The sequence below is a fragment of the Protopterus annectens genome, chromosome 6.part1 (assembly GCF_019279795.1).
Source record: "Protopterus annectens isolate FY-2018-M chromosome 6.part1, PAN1.0, whole genome shotgun sequence".
NCBI lineage: Eukaryota > Metazoa > Chordata > Ceratodontiformes > Protopteridae > Protopterus > Protopterus annectens.
In genome coordinates, this window is record NC_056738.1 from 317,863,892 (window position 1) to 317,884,051 (window position 20,160).

Below are 20,160 nucleotides of genomic sequence, written 5' to 3' on the forward strand. Positions count from 1 at the left end.
GTGTATATAATTGAAAGTCAGACTATTGTAAATATTGTATATAGTTGTTTAAAATTATATTTAAAATATTATGTAAATGTTATTTTAATTGAAAATAAAAAAAAGTTTTGAGGAAAAAAAATAAATTGATTATATTTTGTTAAATAATTATACTTTTTTAAATCTTTTGCCTTTTTACCCTCACACTCTGTTACATTACAGTTAAAATCACCTATTGTTATGGTATCAATATTTACTATGGCACATTGTTTACATACTCAAATAGTCCTGCCATTTCTCTCACATTTGTATAAGTGAAAATTGTAACTAATTTAATACACCCCAATTTTATTCTTATTTTATTCTTAAACTAACAATTAACACCCTTCCTCCTCTACCTATTATGAAATTCAAGAATTTTACTTAATTTAAGATTTTAACTGAACACTATGACAGCTACATGGAAACTTTCTTCTTGCCCAGATGTCCATAGTATCTCCTTAACCAATAACCTGTCCTTTGAATGAAACAGTAAGCCAAGATGCCATTTACACAGTTAGTAGTAGCTCAGTTAGATGCAAAAAATATCACACTTATCCAAAAGAGTAGGTATGCTTTATTCATATGATTACATATATAAATATTTACATGTTTACAAATTGACGTATTTGCCATATTCCTCTTTACATACTGCATGTCTTCATTTTCAAAGAAAATATTCAATCACACATTTCTTCTTCTTATATCTGCTATTATCTGATTTTATTATACATCACTTCTTCTGTTCTCTCTTTCCATATTTTCAAAACAGAGGCATAATTAGGCTGGGGTGAAGTGGGGCAGCTGCCCTGGGCAAAAGGTGTTAGGGGCCATAATCAGATGATGCCAATTGATTGGTAATAAGTTTCATTATTAATTTCTGCACTGGCATTTCTGAATATAGGTATAGAACTGAATACTGCTTTTGTTCACATGACCAAATTTCAAATGTTTGTTTTCAGGATATTTTTGAATATGTCTACCTAATTTTCTATGTAAATTACATGAGAAATTGTACCTTATAAGCAGTTTGCTATTTAAATATATTTTTCTGTCTTATTTGTCCACTGATATTCTATCTTATTTTTTATAACTTGCATTTCTAAGATCTCTCATCAAAAACCTGTTTACTCATCAGCTCTCTATTAGAAATTACATCTTGTGTATGTATTTCCTAACTAACTGATGCTACTCTTTTATTAACATTACACAGTATATGTTTTTTTCTCTGTGCATTTGCATATTATTCATAAGGTGTTTACTCTTCATATTAATTCTAGAATTGTAAGTGATCTTAACTATATATAAAATAATTTCTGACTGTTTAATTTGAATGTGTGGTTTTAGCTATTGTGAACTGCTGTTCTGGTTTAAGCTTCAGACCCTGACATTAGTATTTGATTACAGTTTGTGAAAATTACAACTCACAACACACAACAGCTATTTTTCTCTCTACATTTCTCCTTCTTATTAACTCTTTTAAACTGTTATAATCAGTAACAAGCTTTTAACTTTGCACCTTCCCATTATTATTTAGAGTCAGAGTTAATAACACCACATTATAAGCTATTAACTTTCAGCAAATTGTAAGCAAAGTATGTGTCAGTAACAGCTCAATATAAAACATTAATATAGCTTTTGTTTTACCAGTTCTTCACTGCTAAACATTTTTTTTAAATATATTTTCAATATATTTCTCACATACATATTTGAAAAGAAGTTCAAATCTTTTTCTCCTCATCAATGCAGCCACAATTAAGGTAATTTCTGTTTTCAAAGACATCAATAATGAACTTTGAACTCTTTTAGGACATAGATTTCATCAAAACAGTTGAAGGAGCAAGTGGTAAAGAAAGCAAGCAAGAATCTGGCATTTTCACACAGCTGGAACATTCTTTTGTTCTCGGATGTTTTTAAATGTTAATTCCTTCATAAATGACCTGTAAAAGGAATGTGTTACACAGGAAGAGGGAAAACAAAATTGCCAGCACTTCAGCTTTTCTAATTAGAATATTACATAGCTCAGTTAACCCAGCAATGACATACTAAGCAAAGTTAACACAAATAAACTCTTAGCTTGTATAGTCTTAAAGTTGACAATTCTATTGCTTATAATTTGATGACATCCTCTTGCAGGAAGTTTTTATTTAACATTTAGAAATACATTTATAAGTTTAGTTTAAATATCAAGCCTTTCACTGCAACTATAGATAACTACCTTATTGTGTAAAATGCATTAACTTAAAATATAAATGCATGCTTACATATGTATTGTATCTTAAAGTTCAAATGCAAACCTTTTACTTAAAGGGTAAATCTATTTTTTTCAGAAAATAAAAGTCATGCAGTCAGAGAATAAAAGTCACTTGTTTTTAAGCTTTTCAATTTTAGAAGCAGTTTTCCAGGAATTTATCTCACTCTGCCTCTTGAGGGATGCAATGTTCCAATCAATTTCTTCAGTATTATTAAGGATTTTATTTTTGTTAATAAAAATAGATGCCTTCTCCAGTGTGTCAATTATTTTAGCTCCTTCAGAAAGAAATACTTTGATCTTTGCATGAAACACCATAGTGGGCTTTAATATTGTTCTTTTTAATCAGTGGCAAGCAGGATTTTCTTTTACTTATTACTTTACAGGAATAATCATTGTCAAATCTGACTACACATTCATCTATTTTAATAGGTGGGCTGGAGCATGTTGTTTTTCATATTAGATATTTTTCTAAGCTGGATATAAACTTAACTATGATTGAACATGGTAGTGAGTTTTTCTTATTTGAATGTGCTCTCAAGGATCAGTATGGCCTTTCAATTCCATGTAGCCACATTGTTAAGAAATTTATTATATTGTCTCCCTCATACTTTCCAGGTATACTGTATATTCTGATGCTATTTCATCTCAGTCTATTTTCTAAATCAACTTTATCTATAAGACAGTTATTTTGTTTTAAAAGGAATTCAGTCTGAGAGTCATCTTCAGTTATCTTCCCATCACGATTATTTCAAGCTTCTTCCATACTGTTTTGTGCACTTTGTTGTTTCATAAGAATATCTAACTGTTGCATCTTCTTTCTGGAATCTTCTTTAAAGTTTTCTGTTTTGGTACCCAGCTTATCCATTTTAAGTAATACATTCTCCTTACTAGATATTAGTGACTTGATGACTTTTTTAACATGGCTTTCATCCTAGACACAACACCTCTACTGCTCTCATTTCCTTCATTAACACCATCTCACAAGTCAGAGACCAAAACAAAATATCCTCTTGCTTCTTTCTTGATCTTTCAAAGACTTTCAACACTGTCTCCCACCCCCTCCTCTTAAACAAACTCTCTGAACTCAACCTATCCGCCACTACTATCTCCTGGTTCTCAAGCTACCTTAACAACCATTTCCAATCTGTTAAATGGCTATCTCTCCTGAACTTCCTATAAATATAGGGGTTCCTCAAGGATCAATCTTTGGTCCACTACTATTTAATATCTTCGTCAATCTGTTGTCTACCTCCTCCCCACAGTCATCATGTGTACAATATGCTGATGACTCCACAGTTATCACCATGGGTGATACCCTCTCTGACCTACATAGTACTACCCAGAACTCCTTTTTATCTATCAAAAACAGACTCAACAAGAACCAGCTAATCCTAAACCAAAAAAGACTAAACTTCTGCTCTTTGTTCCCAAAACTATGAATCATTTTAAACCTTCATTCTCAATCACTTCTTATAATAACACACCTATCACAGTGGAAACTCACACTAAACTACTTGGGGTCATCATTGATGACCAGCTGAAATGTGACCTGCATGTTCTCAGTAACATTAAGAAAACCCAGCAAAAACCTGGCCTCCTTTACAGGAACAAAAACTTTTTATCCAGTAAAGCCAAGATTGTCCTATCCCATGCCTAACTACTCCCAAACCTTCTCTATGGCTCTCAAATCCTCACCAACTTACAAACCACTCTACACTTTAAACTAAAATCCACCTACAACTCTCATCACTGTTTAGCTCTCAAGAAACTAAATTGGTTAGAGCTTCTCCACAACTTACTTGTCTCTCAGCTTTAGAAAATCCATTCTATACTACATCTGCCCTCCTTCTGTCCCAGCATTATGTCTATCATCCCCCCTACTTCTCACCTAGAACCCTTCATAGCTCTGAACAACATCTCCTTTCTATATACAAGCCGAAAATCAAAATAGGCAAGAACCTTTAATTCCCCAGCTGACAACTGGAATAAACTTCCTCTGGACATTCGTAATATTAAGCCAAAGCATCAGTTCAGAAATGCTTGAAAAAACCACCTATGCAATACATGGCTATGTCTGTGTAATCATCCCCCTGACTGACTTGCCCGTACTTTATACCTCTCTGTCATCTCGACTCCCTCCTGTCTACCATATCTATTACCTTACCTCTTTTCTTTTCCACTAAATGTTCTCTACGTAGCTCCTAACAGCTCTAGTTTACCACTATGTACTTTATGCTTTCTACAGACTCTGAGTACTATAGACATATAGTAAGTTCTTCCTCACTGCAGCTATTCAGCTGAACAACTGATGATGAAGAATGTAATTTCTCTATTTGATTTTTTACTCTGTGTTGTACCAGGTGTTCTCTTAAACCATTTTGAATTCTATTATTTTATATCAGTTTATTGTTACTGTAATTGTAATGTAATTGTATTTATGTCATTCTACTTATGTACTTCTTCTTATGTTTTTCTGGAGCTTTTGTCCTCGGCTCTCCACTGAAAAAGTGCTCTGGCCCAGCTGGACTAATCCAGTCAACAAATGTCAAACAAATAAATAAATACATAACTAACTAACTAACTAAATAAATAAATAAATAGAGGAATCCTAAGTAACATTTTTGACTGGTTCATGCTGAAGTCTCTTCTGTCTAAACAAAGCAGTAGAAATTCTAACAGGAAAATTACCACTTTTGAAAAACTTGAAGGTATAAATGCTTTCTCTGACTATTAGTGAATAAAATTAGCTGTCAAGTATATCCACATTCTAATATTTTGATTGTATTATCTGCCAGAGAACAGTTTTCTGTCACAGCGATTTCACCCCTACTTGTTTTAATATTCTTGATCCCTATATCACTGAAAACACATTATAATAATTCTTTCTTTTGTTTTTTCCTGAAAACGTGTGTGTGTGTGTGTGTGTGTGTGTGTGTGTGTGTGTGTGTGTGTGTGTGTGTGTGTGTGTGTGTGTGTGTGTGCGTGTGTATGTACGTGTATGTGTATGTGTGTGTGTGCGTGTACGTGTGTGTGTGTGTGTGTGTGTGTGTGTGTGTGTGTGTATATATATATATATATATATATATATATATACATACAATCCACAAATTCCTCAATTGTCCTAATACTTCTGAGTTTAATAAATATCCTTCTCCCTTGAAAGACAACTTAAAGGTTCTCCACAGTCCTGTGATATCTCTAATTTCTTTCAAAACATTATTCCACTGTCACATAACCACTTTCTTTTTTTCCAAATCCCATATCTAAAATTTTAATTTTAGTTCAAAGAAAAATTAATTCAAATTTCACTACATTGTCAATTATTTTATTTTTTCATGAAATCAATTATGTCATCCATATTAACCTGCCTTCTTCCTTTATTAACAATATTATCTACCCCTTTTGACACAAAACAATATCTTGTGCATATGGATATGACAATATTAGTGCTATCCTCACTTTACTCCTTAGCCACAGATTTCTCTTTCCCAATTTTACCTCTAGTTTCATTGTTACTATATTTATTACCAATGCAAATAATGCACTGATCTCGGTCAGTCCTAATGGAAACAATGGAAACAGTATGAACAGTGTGCAAATGAATGTGAGACATGATGAGAGGAATAATGTGAAAAATGAGAATGAAAGTGAGAGCAATAGTAACAGCAAGTGGGATATACCAGGAAGAAGAAAATATATGCAGCAATAATATGAAGCAATAATCAATAGCATAAGCAGCATCAAAAGTCCTTTAAAAAGCCAGACTCTTGGTAAGAAAAAAAAATAGAACAATGTCTGGAACTTCCAATAAGTGTTAGTTCTTCTGCAAACAATTTATTTTGCCATAATTATTTGACTCTGTAACAATTTCTTGAAAATTTTTAAATAAAATTCTAGAGATAAAAATCTCTGATATGGGGAAATATTTTCCTGGAATCTTTTACATAAGCAAAAAAAGCCCCAAAAGTTTTAAGAATGTTTATGATAATGAATGGTACCACTCATAATAGTTTTATTTGTTTAGACCTCATTAAACGTTTTGGTAAAGCTTATCTGGAGTTATGTAAAACACTTCAGCCATGAGTTTATTGTTAAAAAAAAGATACTGACATAATTCAGACTGAGTTATTATTTAATACAAAAGAGAACAAGTTTCAGCACATTTTTGTTAAAATTAAAGCATTAAAAAAGAAATTGAAAATGTAAATATAAAAAGTTTGTGACAACTGTAAATATAAAATGTTTGCAAGAGATCAGCAACCTTATAAGCAAATTCATCAGAAAATAATGCTGTCGATAATTTAACCAATAGTAATTTAGATAGGCAGGATTATGTAAATTAAGAAAACCAAACCAGATCTCATAACAATGCTATTTGCAAATTGGAGAAGTTAGCTAGTAAGAGACAGAACAGTGCTCAGCAAGGTATGTGAAGACTTTTCGTTGAATCAGGTGATGACCAATGTTTTTAGAACACTCCTACAGGAAGAATAAAGAATGACAGCAGAGCAGAACCAAGTGAACAAAACACATACAATCTTAAAACGTTTGAACTCTGTGGATTTTCATGATTTTTAGACAGGATCTGGAATATATATATATATATATATATATATATATATATATATATATATATATATATATCTTCAAAAATACTTTTTTTTGTTTCAAAATGTAGTAATACTAACACAAGGTATTTAAAATTATGAGCTCACAAGAAGTAGAGATATTGTCTCATCAACTGGTAAGTACAATAATACTGAGTCTGCTGTTTTGTATAAGGTGATTATTTTGTCTACAGGGACAAACAGACTATTGAACACAGTCAAGGTTTTAATGCTAAAGCTGATGAACAATTTATTTATAATTTAACTGCAGCAATTTGGGATTTAAACTGTTTATATGTAGATTGAATTTAAAGTATAAATTGCTAGATGTCACATTACCTAATCAAGATGTTATACATAGAAAAATAAGTGTATTTGCTCCTGCAATTAATTCTACTCTGGCAGTTTTTGATAAAACTTCTAACAATGATTTTAGAAAGCTCTTAAAAGAGAAACCAAAAATATATTTTTTAATTTGTTTCAGGAAAAAAGTTAAAGCATTGGAAATAATCAAGAAAGAGTGGAAGTATTGGTTATTTGAAAACAGAGAAGGGGACTGACATTGTTATTATGAACAAATAACAATATCAGGGTAAAATAGTAGACATTTAGCAAGATGAATATAGTCATATGGTTATTGACAGAAGGAACATTAATCCTGTCCACCAACAAATAGATTTAGAACTTTTAGACTTATTACATAACAGTCAATTGAATTATATCCTGTATGAGTATTTTAAAGTTAAATCTCGTAAGGTAGGATATTTTTTGGTATCTCAAAAATGAATAAAAATAAAATGATCCTCTTTTTAGACCAAATGTTTATTTTTCAGGTATAAAAAAGGTTTACATTTATTAACACAATTTTTAAGTTAGAATTCTATATCTGATACTTATTTAACTGAAACTCTTATGTTTACCAAATTTAGTTTTAGACTTCCAAGATGGCTACAGACTGACCAACAGGTTGAATTCAGTTATCCCATTGTGGAAACAGAATCTGAAAAAAAAATAGCCATGTAAACTGACATTGTCTGTTAAGTACACTATTTAGATGGCAACAAAGATTACAAAATTTGGAGAACCTAGAGAAAATCAACTAGAAAAGGAGAAGAGAATTCTCTGGCTGGGAAAAATCCTGTAGCTATTTAGCAAAAAAAGCAGTTCAAGTTTCAAATTTGGTAAATGAGATGGCTTCTAGTAATTTGAGCAAACAAACAAAAAAAATTAAATGTACTCAGGGTGTTTAAAATAAATAGAGCATTGGAATTTAACTAGTTATTCAGATAAGTTGATAAAATTGCAACAATGTGAAATTAAAGAAAATGCTATCTGAGTATGAGGCTTCCTAAGAAGAGAGGTTTCAAAAAAATATAGATTTAGAAAACAGAGAATGCTGAGAAAGCTTGAGATTTTCTGTTGTGCCAGAGAATCTGGAAAGAACATACTGTATTCATTTTATGAATGTAAAATAAGCAACTTGAGTAGTGCTCCTCAGCAGAATTTGTTAATTGAAAGGGCATATCATGTGTATACTTCAAACATGGCTGTGAGAAAGTAGCAGCAGTTGGTGAACTGTAAAGCATATTCTCCACTTTACCTCATTAATATTTAGATGGATTCTTAAGAAACTGAAGAAGTTACTGTAAGTAAGACCGTTTTAGTTCTTAATTAGCATTTGTATAAAAATCATGATGTGATTTGCATGTTACACTGTAAAGCAGTTTTGCCTTGTGTGCTGTCAGGGGTATTTTGAATGTGAGGATGAGTCTTACAAGTGACTGCTGTATATGCTAAAAATGTTAAAGCAAGCAAGTATTTTTTTTATTTGTAAGGTGTATAAGCCTTATACTGTGACATGATAGGGAAGGCCAGTCAATGGGAAGCTAAAAGTAATATAATGTTGGGATTTCGGGCTGCTGGGGTAAGGTGGGGTGCAAAGTGTATTGATGTATGTAGAACTAAGATAATAATTCCCTGTTTTTGCAAGTGTGCACACCTTTGCTTATTGTAAATATACAGGATTAAAAAAATAAGACAAAATGATGGAAGAGATGGAAAATGGTAGGTTTCTTGCATTTGCAAAGTTATTATCTTGTTTTTTATCTTTGTTTCTTTTTTCTAATTAGCAAATGCTGTCAGAGAGAGAAACAAGAAGTTGACCAGGGAAGTCTGTACATTGTGTTCCAAGTGAAATTTGCAAAAATTCTTTCAGCATCTGCAAAGTTGTTCACTGTTTTTCACATTGCTGACTATTTTTACTTGGAGACAAAGTAACTTCAAGTTAAGACAGTTAATCTTAAGAGTTTTGAGCATTCTTTGCTGAGAGAAAATGCAACATCAAAATGGTTAATGACAAGTAGCTCAGTGAAAAATAAAGTTTAAAACAGTGGGGTGTAAATAAGAAGTAACAGCCTTCTCAGTAGTCCTAGTACATAAATGCATTTAATAAAATAGTGCACAACTAACCTTTTTTAAGGTTAAAAAAATAATGTTTATGAACACATGCAAGCTGTTTTTTTTCACATCTAGGAGGGGTATATAGAAAAAAAGAACAGATACTCAGAGTAAATGGGATACAGGCTAAACATGTGCTTGATTGAAGCAACAGAACATAGAAGGGACAGTCAGCAAACACTATGAACCTAAGAGAAGAAAAGTAAGCAAAGATCCTGTAGAGGTGTTAAAATATTTTGGAACTTTTATGAAAAATTGTATAAAGCAGAATGGGGATATTTATGGAAGACTTAGCTATGCCAAGTTTACATGAAGATATGGCACAGCATTTAATAGCTAGGATAGGAAGAGATGAGATAAAAATAGTTATGTATAATCAATCAACAAAAAAGTCATCAGGAACAGATAGCATTGCTGCAGAAGTTTGAAAATTTGAATGTAAAATGCTAAAAGATTTAGAAGGCTTTGTTTAAAAGTACTTTAAAGGGCAGGAGTACCAACACTTGGAAAAAAAGTTGTGGTGGTTGTATTACCTAAAGACAGTAAATACCCCTCAAACCCAGCATCATATGGACGCATTTCAACTTTAAACTGCAATTATTAATTGTTTTTGTCTATGGTGTCAAAGGTGTTGCCAGAATTGATAGATATGAATCAATGTGGTTTTCTGGACAGGAGGCAAATATTTGGCAACATTAATAGAACAGTGATGATCCAGAGGGAAGTGGGATATAAGGAAATATTGCTACTGTTGTAGGTCTTGATGCAAAAAAAAATTCAATAGAGTCAACTGCATTTATTTTGAGTAGGGCAATGGAAACATTTGCATTCACTGATAGAAAACTAGGGTTAATTATGAGGCTGTAGGAGGGGGGCATTGGTAAGAATTAAGGTGGGAGGTTTCCTGTCCAACAAATTGCATTTGAATAGAGAAATCAGACAGGGGAGTTATTTTCCTCTTTGTCATTTGCTTTGCATTTAAAGCCACTAGCAAAGAAAATAGCATGTTCACAAATTGAAGAATATAACTGGCATGACTATTAAGAAAAGTTAGCCTTATATTGTAAATGATACCATTTTGTACATGATAAATCTAGAAAATGTTAGTGTTGTGGAATATTTTGAGACAATTTCAAGTCTTTTCAGGATATAAAGTTAATGTAGTTAAAACAAAGGCTATAACAGTACATTATGTATCCACATATGGATTAGTTCAGTAATACCCTTATTTATGGGAACACAATAAAATGAAGTATTTAGGTGAATCAATTGAAAGGGGTTGTGTTATAGCAGATAAACATGTATAGGAAGAGACTAAAAAAATAATATGAAATGAAGAAACTGGAAGATCTTGATTATGGATATGGCTAGTAAAGCAGAGAAAATATTTTTTATTAATTTTTGCTTTATATACAGGACAGGCATATTTTTATCAACCAGAGGAAAAGCTGTGGACAATGATCCAAAAAAGAGTTAAAGAGGTTTATATGGGAGGAGAAGGTGACACAAGTTGAGTGGGATAAGTTGATCTTTCCAATAGAACAAGAAAACTCCACCCAAAAAATATTTTTTTCTCAGTAGAAATTAATTGTCTTTCAGTTTAAGCAAAATCTGAATGCCACAGAAAGAAAGAAAGAATGAATGAAAGAAAGAAAGAACATATTTGCATCTTACTCTCTTAATTTTCTGTCAGTGTTTGATTTCTGCATTTTTTTCTACACTGTATTTTCTGTAAAAGTACAATTTCTTCTTACAGTGGTGTTGCATTGTATACATTGGTTGAGACAAGTCAGTGAGTTGAGGGAGGGAAAATTAACATACAAGACTCTAGTTCTAGCTACTGTATTAAACATGTTGACTGCTACATAACTTTGCTCTGCATAAATAACACCTATTAAACACAGGGGTCAGATTTCTCACACTTGGACATTAAACTTTAGATGTTATTTTGTAAAGAACAGTTAACTGAGCCACATTTTCAAGTCTGTCATTCAAACATTCCTTGCAGTGCTGCATCAGAGATGGCAACCAATAACAAGAAAATCAAGGGAAGCAAAGTAATAAAAATAAGAATTGATGCTGACAGTTAAAAGTAAGCAGTTATCATTGTACCATTGCAAGCTGATGAGAGAGAGAGAGGGAGAGAGAGAAAGTACAGTTTTGTACCTACCATAAATGTAGATGTTCCAGTGCTAATACAGCTGCAGTCATAACAGATGGGTTCTCCTGCCATCAGGCGGGTCCTTGGTCAGCCGAATTCCAAAGTCTAGGTCCGGCGTCGGTTGTCGTCACTTCTTCCCTGACGTCAGTGCAACAGGGGTATAAAAGAACCAGCCGACGCCATTTTCTTCAGTTTTTCTTGCCCCAGATGTCAGGTGCCCCCAGAAGGAAGGCAATACATAAAATTATGCAATAATGCAATGCAATATAATCAAAAAACAGTAGTTGCAAGCAAATACACCATAAAAGACAACCCCTAGAGGGGAAGGAGGGAGGGAAACCTGGACTGCAGCTGTATTAGCACTCGAGCATCTACATTTATGGTAGGTACAAAACTGTACTATGTTCATCGTGCATACAGCTGCAGTGTAACAGATGGGTAGAATCCCAAAGCTAAGAAAGGGGTGGTAGGCACTAGGTGGAACTAGGAGGAGCCAAAATGCCCTGCAAGACTGCAGTGGCAAAGCCTGCTCTAGATTTGGAGTATAATGGTAGGTTGTAGTGCTTGGAGAAGGTATGCACAGAACTCCAAGTGGCTGCTTCCAAAATATCCTTGGTAGGTACTCCTCTGAGGAAGGCTGCAGAGGTGGCTGTGACCCTGGTGGAATGGGTTCTAATGCCTGTAGGTACAGTTTTGCCATGAAAAGAATAGCAAAAGCGTATGCAGTGTGCTATCCATTTTGAGATTGTCTGTTTGGAAATTGGCTTTCCTTGAACTCCTACCGCATAGGTCACAAAGAGCTGTTCTGCTTTTCTGAAAGGCTTTGTTCTGTCCAAATAGTAACGCAGTTGTCTGTGGATGTCCAAGAAATGTAGTAATCTCTCCCCCTTGTTTTGAGGATTAGGATAAAAAGTAGGTAAATGTATGGCCTGATTTAAAGCTACCCTGGATACCACTTTAGGCATAAAGGACGGGTTGGTTCGTAAGGAAAATCTGTCCTGATGGAAGATGAGAAAAGGCTGGACAGCCATGAGAGCCTGTAGTTCTGAAACTGTACGAGCTGAAGTGATAGCCAGAAGGAAAGCTGTTTTCCAGGACAAATATTGCAAATCTGATGAGGCAGCTGGCTCAAAAGGAGGCAAGGTCAGTTTTTCCAGAATTAAATTAAGATCCCAAGCAGGTATTGGTTGTTTCCTTGGAGGTCTTAAATTCTTAGCCCCTCTGAGGAACTGTCTTAAGAGAGGGTGAGAGAATAAAGGTGGATCAGTGTTGTAGTCTGCAGAAATGGCTGAGGCATGGATTTTGATGGAGGAGAACGAAAGTCCACTGCTTAGCAGTTCCGCCAAATATTGTAGTATTTGAGGTAAATTCAGTTTTCCAGGGTCCTGGCCCTTTTTCTCATTCCAGACGCAAAAACGTTTCCATTTTGCGGAGTAAGCTTTTCTAGTTGATGGCCTTCTGGCCTCCAAAATGACTTCCTGCACCTCCTTGGAGAGTAGGGCTTGCTGTGATGCTAAGGAATCTTCCATGCGGCTAGATTGAGTGTTTTTAGCTGACTGTGAAGAGTTTTGAAGCTGTGCTGAGTCAGAAGAAGATGCATTAGAGGCAGGGTCCGTGGTGGGGAATGCGTCAGGCTCCTCAGGAGTGGGTACCAGTGTTGCCTTGGCCAGTCCAGAGCAATGAGGATCATCTTTGGTCTGTCTGCTCTGGTCTTCAATAGGACTTTGGGCAGCAGAGGAAGAGGCGGGAAGGCATAAACTGTCATTGATGTCCAACTGAAAGAGAGAGCATCCACTCTCCAGGCCTTTGGATGGGAGATCCTTGAGCAGAATTTTGTCAATTGATGATTTTTGTGGGAGGCAAAGAGATCTATGTCTGGCCTTCCCCATTCTTGGATTATTTCTGTAAAAACTTTTGGATGCAACTTCCATTCGTGTGGATCTGTCATATTCCTGCTTAGGTTGTCTGTCAGCGTGTTTTCCTTGCCTGGCAAGTACTGTGCTTGTGGTTCCATTTGTAAGTCCATGGCCATGTTCCAAAGTGACATGGCCAGTCTGCATAGGGGGTAAGAATGTGTTCCTCCCTGCTTGTTTATGTACCACATAACTGTGGTGTTGTCCGTTCTTATCAATAGTTGACCTGGTTGTAGGAGGTCCTTGAAAGCTATAATAGCATTTATTACTGCTAGCATTTCTTTTTGATTGATGTGAAGGTGCTTTTCTTTTTGGGACCATTTGCCCTGAATGCACCGGTCTGTCATGTGTGCCCCCCAGGCGTAATCCGAGGCGTCTGTTGTGATGACTTGATTTGCTTGAGGCTTGCTGAATGGAAGACCTGTTTGTTTGACATGCTTGAGCCCACCACAGAAATTCCTTTTGCAGACATGGAATTAGTGGTATTATTGTTTCCAAACTGTGGCTGTGTTGAGACCATATGTTTTTTAGGTACCATTGTAGTTTTCTCATATGCAGCTTTGCACATGGGATTAGTAAGATGCAAGATGCCATGAATCCCAGAGCCTGCAGGATTTTCCTTGCAGTTAGCCTGGTGCAATTTGCCAGTGTTCTGAAGTATTGAATTAGTTGCCCCTGCTTCTCTGGCATGAGGTAGGCCATCTGGGTGTTTGTGTCCAAATTGGCACCCAGGAAAATTATCTTCCGAGAGGGTATTAGCCTTGATTTCTCTTTGCTGACTGTGTATCCCAGAGAGTTTAATAACATTATTACATAAGCCAGATGTTTCAGAAGGATGTGCGTGCTGTCCGCTTGGATCAGGCAGTCATCCAAATAAGGGTATATTTGTATCCCTTGAAGTCTGCAGTAGGCAATTACTGATGCCAGGCATTTCGTGAATACTCTGGGTGTAGTAGATAAGCCAAAGGGCAATGCAGAGAATTGATAATGGGTTGAACCTGCAAGAATTCTGAGGTATCTTCTGCAATTTTGTCTGATTGGGACATGCAGGTATGCCTCCTTGAGGTCCAATGTTACCAGCCAAGACTCCTTGCCCAGCATGGGAAGAAGTTGCTGTAGAGTGAGCATCTTGAATTTTGGTACGAGTAGGAATGTGTTTATGATGGAAAGATCCAAAATAGGTCTCCAATCTTTTTCCTTCCTTGGCACCAGAAATAGCCTGGAATAAAAACCTTGACCTTGTTCGTGTGTAGGTACCTCTTGAATAGCTTTCATGTTTATGAGATCTGAAATTTGTCTTTGTGCCTCTGCCCTTTGATTGTGTGGCAGGTTTGGCATGTCTCTCATTTTTGGAAGGGTATGAAAATGGAATTTGTAGCCTCTGTTTATAATGTCCAGGATCCATTTGTCCTTTGTGACAACATGCCAATTTTTTGAAAATAGTGCCAGCTTTCCTCCTAAGGGGGCTGCCATTTGAGACCTGGTTGGCATGCAAAGGGGAAAGTCATTGGGTTTGCTTTCTGAAAGATTGCGAGTTGTCCTCACCACCTCTTTGTGTAGGAGCTTGCCATTGTCTGCCTCTATACGATCCTTGTGATTGTCCTCTGCCCCTCGGGCGCCTGTATCTGCCTCTTTGGGGTCTGTCTGTGGCAGGAAAGGACCAGTTTTTGGAAGGCCAATTTCTATTAAAACATGGGGGTTGAACCTGCAGAAATTCTTTCACAGTTTGCATTGATTTAGCCTTTTCCTCCATTTTCCGTAATACTTCCTCAGCATTAGCCCCAAATAGTACATCCTTTTGAAGAGGGGCGTCCAGTAATTTAGCTTTGACATGATCAGGCAAGGCTTGTTCCTTGAGCCAGGCATGCCTACGTATGACTGAGCCTGTAACAGCAGCTCTAAATGAGGCCTCTAGAGCATCAAAACCACATTGTAAGGTATGTTTACCCACTTGTTCTGCACTATGCATCAAATCCTGCAACTCCTTCAAGTCTGGTTGTTCAGGTTGTGACATTTTACTTTTCAATTGTGATAACAAAAACTGTTGGTATTTTAGCATATGAAACTGACAGTTTAAGGCCCTCATGGATAAGGTAGCCGAGGTGTATACCTTTTTTCCCCACCTTTCTAAGGATCTGGAATCTCTCTTGGAAGGCAATGGATTTTTGGCAATGGAGGCCTTAACTCCCTTGGGCCCTTGTGAGATGGTTTCTAGGTCAGCAGCATGGCTTTTGTATAGAAATTGGTGTGAATCAGAAACTCTGTAATACCTATCAGGCTTAACTGGAGCTGGAGGTAGAGAGTCCGGGTTAAGGCAGGCCTCCGAGTAAACATCATCTAGGATGTCCAAGACAGGAGGTATAGTCAGAGGCCTGTGCTGGGGTAACAAAAGAAATTCCCTGAGCCTTTTCTTGGAATCTGAATAATCCTGGCCTTCCCAGTGGAAGTGTTCCCTTAAGGTATGCAAAGTTTCCCCAAATGAGAAATCCTCAGGGGGGGATACAGAAGGAATAGACTCCTCTGCATCAGAGTCTTCAAAAGGGGAGTAAGACTGTTCCTGAACATCAGAGTGTTCTGAAATAATGGAGCCCTGATCAGAGGAGGGGGAATCTTCCTCCACTCTGGGCCTTTTGTCCGGAGGTGGCTGAGAACCTCTGATTAGAGTAATTAAATCCTCAGCCATTTTAAGCATCTGTTTCTTAGGCATGGGGCCTGGAGATGGGCCCTGTGTAGCTGGTCTCTTTGAGTGCATGGATGCTTTAGACTTGGTGAAAGCCTTGATGGAGAAAGAAGAGGAAGGTCTGAAGACACCTTGAGTGGAGGTGGACCTGTCCACATTCTGTGTTTCAACGCCAAGAGTGGCGTCGTTATCTGTAGTCGGGGTGTGGGCCGAGGAGCCTGCGACCTCGGGTACAGGAGACACCTCCAAAGATGTGTCGTCGGTAATCAGGGGCTGCGTAGGCGCCTCGCTGAGAACCGGACCACGTGGAGTCGGCTTTGGCATGGTGTCGGTAGAGGCCGCGGACTTCAAGTGTCGGTCCTTGTCTTTGCGTTTTTTAGACAAAACCGGAGCCGGAGTATCCAACGACATAGTATAGTTAAATGCTTTCCCAAAAAAATGCTGGGCGAACTCCGCCCGACACTTAATAGTGCGTTTGTTGAATGTAGCACAAAAGCGACAGACCGAGACGTCGTGGTCTGGGCCTAAGCAAGGAATACAGAGGGAATGGAAATCCTTATGTGGTATTTGCTTCCCACAAGAAATACAATTATTAACTTTGTCTGACATCGGTCTGAGGCAAGAAAAGTTTCCCCAACGGGGTACTTAGCTTTTAAGAAGACTTCGGTTTCCAAATTTTCGTAATCTCAGGAGCTGGCCGACCGGCACTTGCGAACTGCTTCTGCTTCGGGCACCGCGCGGCAAGAAAGACTGAAGAAAATGGCGTCGGCTGGTTCTTTTATACCCCTGTCGCACTGACGTCAGGGAAGAAGCGATGACAACCGACGCCGGACCTAGACTTTGGAATTCGGCCGACCGAGGACCCGCCTGACGGCAGGAGAACCCATCTGTTATGACTGCAGCTGTATGCACGATGAACATCACCAAGGTAAACAATCCTCTCACCATAGTTTTTTTCTCTGCCCCACTAAAATTACTCCAGAGAGGTAAAAGCATTGACTGTAAAATAAAATTGTGCAGCATGGCAGCCCTGTTTCAGACCTTTTTGGGGGTATAACAAATTAGAAAAAAAAATAATAGCCATTTTCTTTGATAAAGAGTCATTAATAATGCAAGAAAGTTAAAGGTAAGCTGAAAAAACACGGTTTTTGATTTTTCTTTCTGGTTCTCATTTATTTATTTATTTATTGACATTTGTTTATACAGAATGTCCAACTGGGCAAGAACAATTTCAAAGCTCACTTTTAAGTGGCTCAATACTTTAAATTCCTTGATATTTGTATAGAAGTGAATGAAAATACTAAAATAATTAATTACTTCAGATATATATAGGAAAACTGTATTTGTTAATATGTATTTACATGCTAACAGTGCATACCCTGTTTCTTAAAAGAAAGACATTATCAAAAGTCAGGCAATTCAAGTTTCAAGACTTATAAGTGACGCTGATAGATTCGGTAATGAATTAATAAGACTGGAGGAAATGGTTTTAGACAGGGGATACAATTCAAGATTTATCAAAAACATTTCAGTTGAGAATGAACAAAACAGACAAATGTGTTCCCTTACTGAAAAGAAAGTGAAACCCAACAAAGAAAATGTGTAAATCTTAAGTTTACCTGTCCTGTCAGATATAGTGTTGATTACTGTGAATTAAAACATGTTCTAATTAAACAAAACTGAATAATAATATTAAATAATAATAATAATAATAATAACAATAATAATAAAAATAATAATGCTATACTGAAATCTAGACTGAAGTAAAATAATAGGGTATTAGTCCAATTTTTATTAACAAGTGGAGTGAGAATTTAAAGGCCATCCAAAAAAAAAAACAAACTAAGACTAAGGGAAAAAAAGAATATACATAACAGCAATGCTGGTACCTTTTACTGTAGCTTTGGCAAGGTCCATTCATTTATTAATAAAGTGCTAACATGTACATAGAAAGGTTGGAGAGAAGTTATGTATCCCCTGGTAGGTTTAATTATAATTCAGAAAAGGTGGATTATATTAGTATGTATCTGCCTTGCAATGTATTTCACATAGGTAAGACTAAAAGAAAACTGTCAGCTAGAATTAAAGAACATATCAATGCTATTAGAAATACAAATTTGACAAATGCACTTTATGAACATTCTACTGAGTGCAGAATTTTCAAGAAGTTTGTTTTTTTGTGTAATAGACTGAGTACAGGAAAACATTATAGAGAAGAGGATGTCAACAGCATGCTAGAAAATAAAGATTTGCTGGCAAATAAAATTGGATGCATCTTCCCCTCCTGGTTTGAATGACTCATTTAAGTGCATCTTAAAATGTACTGTATTTCACAGCAATTGCATTAGTTAAACTGTGTAAAGGTGGGGCATGATTGGTATGCAAATTGCGTTAGTAACTGTATTTTCATTTTGAAGAGGTCAGTGATACAATAAAGAAGAACACACTAAATCATAATCTATTATTGCAGTGCTATTGTGCTTATTTACTTCCATTGGTAGGTCCATTAAAATGTCATGTTTCTTTTTGGATCTTCTGACTTGTCTATGTTTAATCTCATAAAACTTCTTCTATCAAAATTTCCTCTAATACATTCCTAACCTCTTTTTTGTAATATCCATATAATAATTATATAATCAGTATAATTTAATGCAATTCTCATTTATTCAGAGCTTCCTTGTGTCTGGCGTAGATACCTGTGACTGCAAGACCTGGATTGATTCCAAAACCATCTGGATCTACAAAGCTAATATAAGTATATTTTTGCACTTGCTCTGTTTCAGTGATATTTAACACTTCTGCACTGCATTTGTTTATTTGGCTAAATGTATCACTGTTTTTCAGCCTGTACTTGTTAAAGATACTCCATCTGTTTGTTACTGTACTGCTCTTAGGTTGTTTTTAACAGTAGTGTGATATTTCTTAACCTCCTGTTACTGCAACAGCTGTTTCTGAGTTTGCCAAAGTTCTCCTGAGTCTGCCAAAATATTTCTAAGTTTTGTAAAGTTTTTGTGTCTTGTGAACATTCCTCAGGGTTAATTAACTTATTTCCAATGATTCCTGATACTGTAGGGATTGTTACTTCTGTTCTAAAGCATTTGTTACTGCACTTGAGCTGAAAGCCAGTTTGTTTTACATTAAAAGGGTTCTTTTGCACTCTGATGGAAGCAGAGAGCTCAATTCAACCCATCCAAGGTGGGAACTACTGGTTGATAGCTTATTGTGTTTTTATTTGATTGGCCTGGTGGTTTAAGTTTATAGAAGTCTTATATCCTCTATTATAAAAGTGATGCACAAACATGGGTCCCCATGCTTGCATATAAATCAACCTCTCCAGTTTAAAATCCTGTATAGGAAACACTCTCCAGACTCTCCCACTGTTCACATGTTCACAGCTGCTCAAAGAGCTGCCAGTTTGTGCAGAAGGTGGTACCACTGCAGGTCGTGTAGTAGTATATTACTAAACACTCTCACATTGACCTTTAAGTGACTCTACTCCTTCCCATCTAGAAACTGTGTTTCCTTGCCTTATATAGTATAGACTAGATTCATACCTTCTGAATATAGACTGTTTGGTATCACTGTGCTCTTAAACCAGTCATCTTACATTAATAGCACCTCCCTGCACCCTTGTGACAGAAGTGTGTAGCTTAGGACGCATCTGAGTTGGGGATTGTTGGAGAAAGGCTCAGTTTGGGGCTTTCCCATTGGGAGTTGTGTTAAAACTGTTTAAATGTGCCTGTATGCACTGCACTTTGTTAACTGTATTTAATTGAATTACTGCTTCAGTTGTGCTATTTGCTACTAAGTCCAGCTAGCCCACTTCCTTCCCATATCCAACATTCAGAAAAATCTTGCCACAATTTACAGGCAGTTTTCCATCACTTCTCCTGCCAGCTTTATTGATATGGGCATCTTGAGGCAATGTAGCAATTGCTTTATGTACACTGACAACCATTTACTCCTAAAGCAAACTAACACCCTATGCGAGAGATGCAAATACACTGTGGAATTGGAGTCAATTATCTCATGTAAAAACAAATTAGACATCAAACAGGTTGAGAGCACAC